Source organism: Bufo bufo, chromosome 5 (assembly GCF_905171765.1).
Source record: "Bufo bufo chromosome 5, aBufBuf1.1, whole genome shotgun sequence".
In the NCBI taxonomy this organism is placed as follows: domain Eukaryota; kingdom Metazoa; phylum Chordata; class Amphibia; order Anura; family Bufonidae; genus Bufo; species Bufo bufo.
In genome coordinates, this window is record NC_053393.1 from 223,776,205 (window position 1) to 223,790,143 (window position 13,939).

A 13,939-nucleotide genomic window follows, 5' to 3' on the forward strand; every position below is an offset into this window, starting at 1 on the left:
CCGGGGATCCAGCAGGGTGGCAACCCAGTAGTCCGCACACGTTAAAATGTGGGCAACTCTGCTGTCGTTGCGCAGGCACTGCAGCATGTAGTCGCTCATGTGTGCCAGGCTGCCCAGAGGTAAGGACAAGCTGTCCTCTGTGGGAGGCTGTCACGGCTGTATGTGAGCAACAAGAGTAACACAGTAAAAAGAGCTACTGACCGGACCCAAACTAGGGAGGATAAAGGGTGACCCCTGTCAGACCCTCAAAGCTCTCCCTATGCTGCTAAAGCACATGCCCGGATCCAAATGGCGGAACGAGGCATGCCCACGTACCTAAGACTGATGACCACTGTAACCCCTACAATAGTGGAAGGGGCACGGCCACCGGTGCCCTGCTCAGTATATGGAGGGAACCGTGGCCACCTCAGATCCAGTCAGAAAATAACCAGGTACACAACAATGTCTGCACACTTAGCTGAAGGTGCTGCAGCCGCAGAGAAGACGGATCCAAGGACAGCTGGCAATATCCGGAGTGCTTGCTGCAGCAGAACACAGGTCCAGTGAACTGATAGCTACAAGTGAAGATACTCAAGCAAGAGCTACAACTGAAATGAGAAATATAATCCACGCCCCCTACAATAGGAGGAGGGGTGATTTAAAGACAGGGAAATCAACTGCAGGAGGAACAGCTGGAAGGAAGGAAACAGAGAGTAAAGACTTCATCACAGGGGCGGAGAAACAGAGCAGTGAGAACTCCTCCTTACTCTAGTAGTGACATCATCACAGGGGTGGAGAAACAGAGATGTGAGAACGTCTCAAAGCTCTGGTAGTGACAGAGGAGTATCGTCATCGTCCTGCGTTTCCCCCCAGCCACGCACCAGTGATGGGCCCGAGCTGCGTTGGGTGCCACCCCGCTGTGAACATGCTTCATCCTCATCCTCCTCCACCTCCTCCTCATCCTCGTCCTCCTCGTCCTCCAGTAGTAGGCCCTGTCTGGCCACATTTGTACCTAGCCTCTGCTGTTGCAAAAAACCTCCCTCTGAGTCACTTCGAAGAGACTGGCCTGAAAGTGCTAAAAATGACCCCTCTTCCTCCTCCTCCTCCTCCTGGGCCACCTCCTCTTCCATCATCACCCTAAGTGTTTTCTCAAGGAGACATAGAAGTGGTATTGTAACGCTGATAACAGCGTCATCGCCACTGGTCATGTTGGTGGAGTACTCGAAACAGCGCAACAGGGCACACAGGTCTCGCATGGAGGCCCAGTCATTGGTGGTGAAGTGGGGCTGTTCCGCAGTGCGACTGACCCGTGCGTGCTGCAGCTGAAACTCCACTATGGCCTGCTGCTGCTCGCACAGTCTGTCCAGCATGTGCAAGGTGGAGTTCCACCTGGTGGGCACGTCGCATATGAGGCGGTGAGCGGGAAGGCCGAAGTTACGCTGTAGCGCAGACAGGCGAGCAGCGGCAGGATGTGAACGCCGGAAGCGCGCACAGACGGCCCGCACTTTATGCAGCAGCTCTGACATGTCGGGGTAGTTGTGAATGAGCTTCTGCACCACCAAATTCAGCACATGCGCCAGGCAAGGGATGTGCGTCAAACCGGCTAGTCCCAGAGCTGCAACGAGATTTCGCCCATTATCGCACACCACCAGGCCGGGCTTGAGGCTCACCGGCAGCAACCACTCGTCGGTCTGTTGTTCTATTCCCCGCCACAACTCCTGTGCGGTGTGGGGCCTGTCCCCCAAACATATGAGTTTCAGAATGGCCTGCTGACGTTTACCCCGGGCTGTGCTGAAGTTGGTGGTGAAGGTGTGTGGCTGACTGGATGAGCAGGTGGAAGAAGAGGAGGAGGAAGCAGAGTAGGAGGAGGAGGCAACAGGAGGCAAAGAATGTTGCCCTGCAATCCTTGGCGGCGAAAGGACGTGCGCCAAACAGCTCTCCGCCTGGGGCCCAGCCGCCACTACATTTACCCAGTGTACAGTTAGGGAGATATAGCGTCCCTGGCAGTGCTTACTGGTCCACGTATCTGTGGTTAGGTGGACCTTGCCACAGATGGCGTTGCGCAGTGCACACTTGATTTTATCGGATACTTGGTTGTGCAGGGAAGGCACGGCTCTCTTGGAGAAGTAGTGGTGGCTGGGAACAACATACTGTGGGACAGCAAGCGACATGAGCTGTTTGAAGCTGTCTGTGTCTACCAGCCTGAATGACAGCATTTCATAGGCCAGTAGTTTAGAAATGCTGGCATTCATGGCCAGGGATCGAGGGTGGCTAGGTGGGAATTTACGCTTTCTCTCAAATGTTTGTGAGATGGAGAGCTGAACGCTGCCGTGTGACATGGTTGAGATGCTTGGTGACGGAGGTGGTGGTGGTACATCCTCTGTTTGCTGGGCGGCAGGTGCCAACGTTCCTCCAGAGGCAGTGGAAGAGGCCGAGGCGGCGGCAGCAGCAGAAGAGGTAGCAGGGGGAACCTGAGTGAGTTCCTTGTTTTTAAGGTGTTTACTCCACTGCAGTTCATGCTTTGCATGCAGGTGCCTGGTCATGCAGGTTGTGCTAAGGTTCAGAACGTTAATGCCTCGCTTCAGGCTCTGATGGCACAGCGTGCAAACCACTCGGGTCTTGTCGTCAGCACATTGTTTGAAGAACTGCCACGCCAGGGAACTCCTTGAAGCTGCCTTTGGGGTGCTCGGTCCCAGATGGCGGTGGCCAGTAGCAGACGGACTCTCTTGGAGGCGGGTGTTCTGCTTTTGCCCACTGCTCCCTCTTTTTCTACGCTGTTGGCTCGGTCTCACTGCCTCTTCCTCCGAACTGTGAAAGTCAGTGGCACGACCTTCATTCCATGTGGGGTCTAGGACCTCATCGTCCCCTGCATCGTCTTCCATCCAGTCTTCCACCCTGACGTCCTGTTCAGTCTTCACACTGCAGAAAGACGCAGCAGTTGGCACCTGTGTTTCGTCATCATCAGAGACGTGCTGAGGTGGTATTCCCATGTCCTCATCAGGAAACATAAGTGGTTGTGCGTTAGTGCATTCTATCTCTTCCACCCCTGGGGAAGGGCTAGGTGGATGCCCTTGGGAAACCCTGCCAGCAGAGTCTTCAAACAGCATAAGAGACTGCTGCATAACTTGAGGCTCAAACAGTTTCCCTGATTTGCATGGGGGTGATGTCACAGACTGATGGGCTTGGTTTTCAGGCACCATCTGTGCGCTTTCTGCAGAAGACTGGGTGGGAGATAATGTGAACGTGCTGGATCCACTGTCGGCCACCCAATTGACTAATGCCTGTACCTGCTCAGGCCTTACCATCCTTAGAACTGCATTGGGCCCCACCAAATATCGCTGTAAATTCACGCTGCTACTGGGACCTGAGGTAGTTGGTTCACTAGGACCTGTGGCTGTGGCAGAACGGCCATGTCCTCTCCCAGCACCAGAGGGTCCACTAACACCACCACGACCATGTCTGCGTCCGCGTCCCTTACTAGATGTTTTCCTCATTGTTACCGTTCACCACTATAAGAAAAAAATTATTTGGCCCAATGTATTGAATTCAAATTCAGGCCTTTTTTTACAGGCACCTAACACTATCTGGCTATCTATTTAGGTACCATATTACACTAATACAGGCACAGCAGTAACGACAGATTTAGCTGAATATAAATTGTAGGCCTAGTATTTAGGCCCTGGATGACAGGTATCCCTTTTACGGACAGAATTAGACTTGGAAATGCACGGTAGCGTGTGAAGTTATTGAGAATGACCCTATCCGCACTTTCAATCTAATATACCCTTTTATGGATAGATTTAAAGTTGGCCTGATACAGCAGAAACCACTGATTTAGGGAATTGCTAAGTTGGGAATTGTATTTCAACCCAGAACAAAAACTGTGCTTTGGCGGACACTAAATGAATTGACCAGCCTGAGCAATAAACACAGATTTAGCTGAATATAAATTTTAGGCCTATTATTTAGGCGCTGGGTGACAGGTATACGTTTACGGACAGAATTAAACTTGGAAATGCACGGTAGCGTGTGAAGTTATTGAGGATGACACTATCCGCACCTTAAATCTAATATACCCTTTTATGGATCGATTTAAACATGGCCTGATACAGCAGAAAACAATTATTTAGGGAATTGCTAAGTTGGGAATTGTATTCAACCCAGAACAAAAACTGTGCTTTGGCAGACAGCAGACAGTATTAAAATTGGCTAGTCACAGCTGAAACACCAGATTTAGGGTACTGCTATTTTGGCAATTGTATTTTACCCCTCAATAAAATAGCAAGTACAGCCAAGCCCCGGATGTAGGATTTAGCAAAAAAATAACCACACTATTGATGGTTAAATGGACTTGGTGGCAGCTTGTGCTGGCGCACCACAAGACACAAAATGGCCGCCGATCACCCAAGAAAAAAGTGACATAAAAACGCTCTGGGCAGCCTAAAAACAGTGAGCAATTAAATAGCATCAGTTCAATGATCCACTGCTGTAGATCGATCACTGAATTAAGTGTTTTTGCTGAGGTAATCCCTGCCTAATCTCGCCCTAACAGCAGCTGCAACCTCTCCCTACACTGATCAGAGCAGAGTGATGTGCGGCGCTATGTGACTCCAGCTTAAATAGAGGCTGGGTCACATGCTGCACTGGCCAATCACAGCCATGCCAATAGTAGGCATGGCTGTGATGGCCTCTTGGGGCAAGTAGTATGACGCTTGTTGATTGGCTGCTTTGCAGCCTTTCAAAAAGCGCCAAGATTGCGCCGAACACCGAACCCGAACTTTTACGAAAATGTTTAGGTTCGGGTCCGTGTCACGGACACCCCAAAATTCGGTACGAACCCGAACTATACAGTTCGGGTTCACTCATCCCTACCCACTAGTAATGGCACCCCTGATATTATTTTGATTCCCTCAGTTCAGGTTTCTGTATCCTCTTGCTCATTGGTGGTGGAGTAATTTTTGTCGTTATGCAGGCCAGTGTACTAGAAGCCACATAATTCAACTCGTTAGGAGGACTTTCTGATAGGGAACCAAGAAAAAAAACAAAGGACATTATAACAAGTATGTTACAGGAATGTCTCGATACAGGAGAATTTTTATTTAAATTGATACCAATTTCAAAAATTGATGCATTTTGCTCTGCAGAATATGTTAATATTTAATTCCTTCAAAGGTGTTGACTGGGATACAAGGATACAAGTTCTATCCTTTTGTAAAGTTTTATAAATTTAACTAAATGATTCCACCTGATCTATACATCTGTAAGAAGTAATTTAGTTAAAACCCTACAACTCCATCTGACTGTATTTTAAGATATCCTACGTTTGACATTCGTTATCATAATAACTACTAAAACCACTGCATACACTTTGCTTTTTAAGTAAAATAAAATGTTTGTCTTGGTTCTGTGCCAAATCTGGGGTCATTCCCAAACTTCCAGCAGCATATCCCTTCCTGACGTTTCTTAGTAACATGTAAAAATAGGAAAAAACATTTGAACTGTTGGGGTTTCAATGTGGTCACAAGTGACCATAATATCAGAACAAGCAAAGATTATTCTGAATTGATCATTGAAAATCCATTATCTTCAAATAGGTCTGAATGAATGCTCATATTCATGTTCATGATGCTTTGTAAAGAATCAGCAAAGAAAAGCCTTTCATGGAAAGTAGCTGTCCTTGGTGGAAAAAGTATATGATTGACCACACTGTACTCACCATGACATCAGAAATCATTTCAGACTATTCTATCTAAAGCAGTTTACACACAATGGGGAAGATTTACTAACGTTGTCTAATATTTAGACTGTGTAAACTTAAACAGTCCTAAACTGAGCCAGATTTATTGCAGTGACTGATGATAGATGATAAATCTAGCATACCTTAATGGTGCATTACACCTGCCGATTTTTCGGCATATGATCGCCAACGAGTGCTCTAATAACACTCGATAGCGATCATCCGGCAGTCTAATACTGCCGCCTATTGCCGATGAACCAGGCAGGTCCTCCATGACATCTTCAACACCCTAGATGACCAGGGGTTCTTCAAATTATCCCATTGCCCACCAGGTCTGTATTTAAAGTTTTTGCTGCCCTATGCACATTTAGTGCTCACATCCTCTATTAGTTTTGATAAAGATGCCTATTGACTTGACAGTATAGGTACATAAAATGATTTTGAACATGTGTTAAAGAATGCTGTTGAAAACACACTTGGTTTTGTTGTTGTTTTGTGATATAGTTATTGATCATGCAATTTATTCAAGTGATATACATTTTTTATCCTGGAAAAATGCATGGCAAATAACCACATCTGGCTGGCAAAATGATAGATGATGCTATCTTGCTAATGTCTCTCCCCTGAATTTCCGTCACTTGTGGCTATAGGTGTCTACTGTGTAATGAAGGCTTTTTATTTTTATTTGCCTAGATGTGATATTAAGTGATGGGTGTCTGAGCCATAGTCCCTCACCTGCAGAAAAGTCTGGATAGCTGTGGTTGCGGATTACTCTGCTGACTTTAACACTGTAGTTTTGCAGAATATCTGTAGTTTTGTCTGAAGTAGTAGTCTCACAGATGAGTTGGTCCTCCGTTCCCTAAGGCCCTAGAAACATCTAAGGCCCTAGAAACATCAATAATAGAACGTGCTTCCTAACTCTTCACAGTTATAGCTAAGACTCCCCTCTCCTCGAAGAAAGTAGGACCAGCCCACCCCTACCAAGAGAAGAGATATGTGATGGTTAGCCCCTTTTATGATGCCAGCGGTACCCAGTGGCGGATTACAATAGGGACGTTCGGGTCGGCAGCCCCGGGCCCAGCACCGACCCGAACGCCCACATACTGCAGCGGGGCACGGGAGCGCATAGCTCCCTGTCCCGTCACCTATCACCGCCATAGGCTTCAGGCCTAGTAGGCCTGAGGCCTATGCGGTAGTGAAATCCCGGCGCAGGCGTGCGTGATGACGTCATCACGCGCGTGCGTGATGACGTCATCATGCGCCTGTGCCGGGCACAGCACATTGACGTGTGCACGCCTGCCTCATCCCGCCTTCGTCTGCGATCAAATCAAGTGCCTGGCCCTGGACGGTGAGTATTTAGATTTTCTTTTTTTTTTTTCAATTTTAATCTTTTTATTTTATGTGCCTACTTTGGGGGACGACACACAGAGGAGGACATATTCAAGGGACCTCGAGTACATGGGAGGGGGAATGTGGGGGCTGTGTGGGGCTAAATTATTATGGGAGCCGGACTACTATGTGGGGGCTGTGTGGGGCTAAACTATTATGGGAGGGACTAGCATGTGGGGGCAAATTATTAAGGGAGGGACTACTATGTGGGGGCAAATTACTATGTGGGGGCAAATTACTATGTGAAGGCAGTGTGGGGGCAAATTACTATATGGGGGCAGTGTGGGGGCAAATTACTATGTGGGGGCAGTGTGGGGGCAAATTACTGTGTGGGGGCAAATTACTATATGGGGCTGTGTGGGTCCAAATTATTAAGAAAGGGACTACTATGTGGGGGAAACTATTGTGTGGGGACAGTGTGGGGGAAATTGCTATGTGGGGGCAGTGTGGGGAAATTGCTATATGGGGACAAATTACTATGTGGGGGAAACTATTGTGTGGGGGCAGTGTGGGGTAATTGCTATGTGGGGGCAGTGTGGGGTAATTGCTATGTGGGGGCAGTGTGGGGTAATTGCTATGTGGGGGCTGTGTGGGGTAATTGCTATGTCGGGCAGTGTGGGGTAATTGCTATGTGGGGCAGTGTGGGGTAATTGCTATGTGGGGCAGTGTGGGGTAATTGCTATGTGGGGGCAGTGTGGGGTAATTGCTATGTGGGGGCAGTGTGGGGTAATTGCTATGTGGGGGCAGTGTGGGTAATTGCTATGTGGGGGCAGTGTGGGGTAATTGCTATGTGGGGGCAGTGTGGTGGAAATTACTATGTGGGGGCAAATTACTATGTGGGGGAAATTACTATGTAGGGGCAGTGTGGGGCAAATTACTATGTAGGGGAAATTACTGTGTGGGGGAAAAGTACTATATGGGGGCAGTTTGGGGGAAATTACTGTGTGGGGGGAAATTACTATGGGGGAATTACTATGTAGGGGCAGTGTGGTGGAAATTACTATATGGGGGTGTTGCTATTGGGGAGGCACTGTAGGGGCAATTCTATTATTTTTGGGGACACTATACAGGGATTATTGCCTGGAGCACAATAGAGGGTGTTATTACTCTAGGGGACATTATAACTGCTGTGGACACTATAGGAACCTTTGGGGTAATTTATCAAACTGGTGTAAAGTAGAACTGGCTTAGTTGCCCATAGCATCCAATCAGATTCCACCTTTCATATTTGACAGCTCTTTTGGAAATCCAGTTCTACTTTACACCAGTTTGATAAATGACTCCAATTATGTCTATTAGAGTCACAATTTTTTAAGCAGTATAGTACCTTGGACATTGGGGGGCACAACGGGCACAGGTATTGGGGGTGGCAGCAGGATGACACTGTGGGGACACCAGGATGAGGAGGAATTGAGAAATCTAACGTGTCTGTGTAACAAACTGTAGAGACGAGATGCGGCTGAAAGAATTTGCCATGGCGGTCTGGGTCAAATGGAGGAGAAGAGGAAAGAGAAGGTCTACATGACAGGAGATGTCCCTGGATGTAAGAGGTATGTGGTGCTGTATTCTCCTCCATGTCTTTTTTTATTATAATTATATGTATTTTAAATTTGGCGACCAAATTTTTTAGTTTAGGACCCAATTTGGGGTATTTTTTTTTTGTCTGAAGATGTCATATGGCCTAAGAAGAGACTGTGGCGCTCATGAAGCACCGCAGCCTCTTCATACAAAAAAAAAAACTAAACTAAAATGGGGGGGGGGGCCCAAGTTGGTTAGACAGCCCCGGGCCTATCATGCACTTAATCGGTACCTCACCTGCTGTTGTACCTGGCAAACATTAAATAACATAACAAATCAAACATTTGCAGGTACCCCCCTGTACTGGGGTATTGCAATTACTGTCATAGCTGTAGGTAAGCTGTGTGAGGGTTAAATCTTGTAGCTACAATAAACAAAAGTTAGTGCTAAGGAGACATGCTGCACTAATGGTCCCTATACACGGGATGACGATCTAGCAGATCCCGACAATCTGCTGATCTCTAGCGGAGGAGAACGGTGCATTTACATGTGCCGATCTTCTCCAGGTCTTCCAGAGTACAGGGAGGAGCGATCGCTAATGCCATCACTCTTCCCCAGACTGTCTCGTTGTTTTCCAGCAAAATAAAACGTTTCCATTTTCTACAGAAGGTCCTGGAATTTTTTTTATTTTGTCCTTTCTGTTTCATTCCTATCCATAGACAGGTAAAGTTTCATATTAACTATAACTTCTTTTAAAGTGGGAAGAATGCATAGCCAACTGATTAGTAAACTGTAGACCAACACCATCACCAATACTCCATCTACTAAAGGGGGTACTCTATTTTTAGTAAAGAAAAATTATGAAATAGCATAGTAGTGGTGCTAATTGGGAGATGTATCCACCAGATGCAATGCATAATGTCAGAATTTGGTAAGGAACATTTTGGGCAGACATGAAGTCCATTTTATGCAAGCTCAGTGCACCAGCACTGCATCTGTGCTTTTGTGACATTTAAATCCAAGCTTGAAATACTGCAATAACAATCTGGCTTTAAAAAAACACAAATTTTTGGCAATATCCAACATCTGGTGCCTTTGCAGCTATAATTTTCTGGGTTTTGATTCCAGAGGGGAAGCAAACCAGGCTGGTGCAGTGAGCTGCATTTATATTAATATAAGCAGATATATAACGCGAGTTTGACCGCGACGCGTGGTTGATTAAGTGTGGTTGATTAAGTGTGGTTGCGTAAGTGTGTGACTTAAGATTAAGTGACTTTAGATTCAGGGACTTCGGAGGGGGACTGCAATTAGCCTGTATATTATTACTACATTGTATTGTATTTTTTTCTTTTGTGGTGTAATCCCCATTTAGTATGTGTTGCACAATTGACAACGCAGTCCAGTGCACATCTTGCATGATGTATGCAGTCCTGGAACAGCCGTTCCAGGGTGAATTTTTTTGTTCAAGATGTGAGCAAATTACCCGTTTGGAATCGCTAATCGAGTCTCTAAATGGGCAAGTTGCAACACTGAGAGGCATTGACAATTTGCAAAAAAGTTTGCTTCTCACCGAGCAAGCACTCTTTGGGGTAGATGAGGGAGAGGGTGACAGAGAGGAGGCTGAGGAAAGTGAGGTAGCTAGCTGGGTAACATTTAGAAAGCGGGGTAGAGGGAAGAGTGCCAGGGAGGCTAGCCCTGATCTGACACACCCCAACAAGTTTGCACGTTTGGCAGATGAGGGGGATGTCAGTCCAGGGACGGCACTGCCGCAGCCGGACACTTCCTCTGCCAGTCAGGGGAATGTCAGCTCCGGTAAGCAGGGGACCAGGAGAGCAGGGCAGGCCAGACAGGTGCTGGTAGTGGGAGACTCAATTATTAGGGGAACAGATAGGGAAATCTGTCACAAAGACCGTGATCGCCGAACAGTGTGCTGTCTTCCTGGCGCTAGAGTTCGACATATCGCGGATCGGGTTGACAGATTACTGGGAGGGGCTGGAGAAGATCCAGCGGTCATGGTCCATATCGGAACCAATGACAAAGTTAGGGGTAGGTGGAGAGTCCTTAAAAATGATTTCAGGGATTTAGGGCAAAAGCTTAGGGGAAGGACCTCAAAGGTAGTATTTTCCGAAATACTACCGGTACCACGGGCCACACAAGAAAGGCAGCGGGAGATTAGGGAAATTAACAAGTGGCTCAAGAACTGGTGTAGGATGGAGGGGTTTGGGTTCCTGGAGAACTGGGCCGACTTCGCTGTTGGCTACAGCCTCTATCGTAGGGACGGGCTGCACCTCAATGGGGAAGGAGCAGCTGTGTTGGGGAAGAAGATGGCTAGAAGGTTGGAGGAGTGTTTAAACTAGGGACTGGGGGGGAGGGTAATTACACTATAGAAGGGGAAGATAGTGCAGATAGAGACCGGGGGCAAGGTAGTGGGACTGGGGGAGAAATGGAAGGAGGGACAAGAACAGTTCAGAAGGAAAGGTGTAGGGTAAAAAATATACATAAACCTCTCATATGTATGTATACTAATGCCAGAAGTCTGACTAATAAAACTGGTGAACTGGAATTAGTGATGTGTGAGGAGGACTATGACATAGTGGGAATAACTGAGACATGGCTGGATGATAGCTATGACTGGGCAGTTAATGTACAAGGTTACAGTCTGTTCAGAAAGGATCGTCAAAACCGGAGAGGTGGAGGGGTCTGCCTTTATGTAAAATCTTGTCTAAAGCCCACACTCCGTGAAGATATAAGTGAGGGACATGAACATGTGGAGTCACTGTGGGTAGAGATACATGGAGCTAAAAACAACAATAAATTACTAATAGGAGTCTACTATAAACCACCTAATATACCAGAGTCCACAGAAAATCTACTACTAAACGAGATAGACAAGGCGGCAAATCATAATGAGGTGGTTATTATGGGGGACTTCAACTACCCAGATATAGACTGGGAAACTGAAACTTGTATATCTCATAAAGGAAACAGATTCTTGGCAATAACCAAAGACCATTATCTCTCCCAACTGGTTCAGGACCCGACTAGAGGGACGGCCATACTGGACTTAATATTAACCAATAGACCTGACAGAACAACAGACGTGCAGGTTGGGGGACACCTGGGAAATAGTGACCATAAAGTAATAACCTTCCAATTATCATTCAAAAGAGCGTTTCTACAGGGAGAAACAAAAATACCAAACTTCAAAAAAGCTAAATTTAGCCAACTAAGAGAGGCCATAGGCCTAACTAACTGGGACAAAGTCCTCAAAAATAAAAATACAGCCAAAAAATGGGATATCTTTAAAAACATCCTAAAATCTCATTGTGAGAGGTACATACCGTATGGGAATAAAAGGTTAAGGAACAAAAAGAAACCAATGTGGATAAACAGAACTGTAAAGAAAGCAATAAATGACAAAAAGAAAGCATATAAAACCCTAAAACAGGAGGGTAGCACGGAAGCACTGAAAAACTATAAGGAAAAAAACAGAACATGTAAAAAACAAATAAAAGCGGCCAAACTAGAGACCGAGAGATTAATTGCCAAACAGAGTAAAACTAACCCTAAAATGTTCTTCAATTATATAAATGTTAAAAAGTATAAATCTGAAGGTGTCGGCCCTTTAAAGAGTAATGAGGGGGGAGTCGCAGAGAGCGACGAGGAGAAAGCAAAGCTGTTAAATATTTTTTTCTCCAATGTATTCACTGAGGAAAATAAACTGTCAGATGAAATGCTGAATGCTGAAATAAATTCGCCATTAAAAGTGTCCTGTCTGACCCAGGAAGAAGTACAACAGCGACTTAAAAAAATCAAAATAGACAAATCGCCAGGACCGGATGGCATACACCCCCGTATCCTAAGGGAATTAAGTAATGTCATAGCCAGACCCTTATTTCTGATATTTGCGGACTCTGTACTGACAGGGAATGTCCCACAGGATTGGCGCATGGCAAATGTGGTGCCAATATTCAAAAAGGGTCCAAAAACAGAGCCTGGAAACTATAGGCCGGTAAGTTTAACATCTGTTGTGGGTAAACTGTTTGAAGGTTTTCTGAGAGATGCTATGTTAGAGCATCTTATGGGAAATAAGCAAATAACGCCATATCAGCATGGCTTCGTGAGGGATCGGTCATGTCAAACTAATTTAATCAGTTTCTATGAGGAGGTAAGTACTAGACTTGACAGCGGCGAATCAATGGATGTCGTGTATCTGGACTTCTCCAAAGCATTTGACACTGTACCTCATAAAAGGTTAGTATATAAAATGAGAATGCTCGGACTCGGAGAAAACGTCTGTAAGTGGGTAAGTAACTGGCTCAATGATAGAAAACAGAGGGTGGTTATTAACGGTACACACTCAGATTGGGTCACTGTCACTAGTGGAGTACCTCAGGGGTCAGTATTGGGCCCTATTCTCTTCAATATATTTATTAATGATCTTGTAGAAGGCTTGCATAGTAAAATATCAATTTTCGCAGATGACACTAAACTGTGTAAAGTAATTAACACTGAAGAGGACAGTATACTACTACAGAGGGATCTGGATAGATTGGAGGCTTGGGCAGATAAGTGGCAGATGAGGTTTAACACTGAGAAATGTAAAGTTATGCACATGGGAAGGAATAATGCAAATCACCCGTACATACTAAATGGTAAAACACTCGGTAACACTGACATGGAAAAGGATCTAGGAATTTTAATAAACAGCAAACTAAGCTGCAAAAAACAGTGTCAGGCAGCGGCTGCCAAGGCCAATAAGATAATGGGTTGCATCAAAAGGGGCATAGATGCCCGTGATGAGAACATATTCCTACTACTTTACAAATCACTGGTCAGACCACACATGGAGTACTGTGTACAGTTCTGGGCTCCTGTAAACAAGGCAGACATAGCAGAGCTGGAGAGGGTCCAGAGGAGGGCAACTAAAGTAATAACTGGAATGGGGCAACTACAGTATCCTGAAAGATTATCAAAATTAGGGTTATTCACGTTAGAAAAAAGACGACTGAGGGGAGATCTAATTACTATGTATAAATATATCAGGGGGCAGTACAGAGATCTATCCCATCATCTATTTATCCCCAGGACTGTGACTGTGACGAGGGGACATCCTCTGCGTTTGGAGGAAAGAAGGTTTGTACACAAACATAGAAAAGGGTTCTTTACGGTAAGAGCAGTGAGACAATGGAACTCTCTGCCTAAGGCGGTGGTGATGGTGAGTACAATAAAGGAATTCAAGAGGGGCCTGGATGTATTTCTGGAGTGTAATAATATTACAGGCTATAGCTACTAGAGAGGGGTCGTTGATCCAGG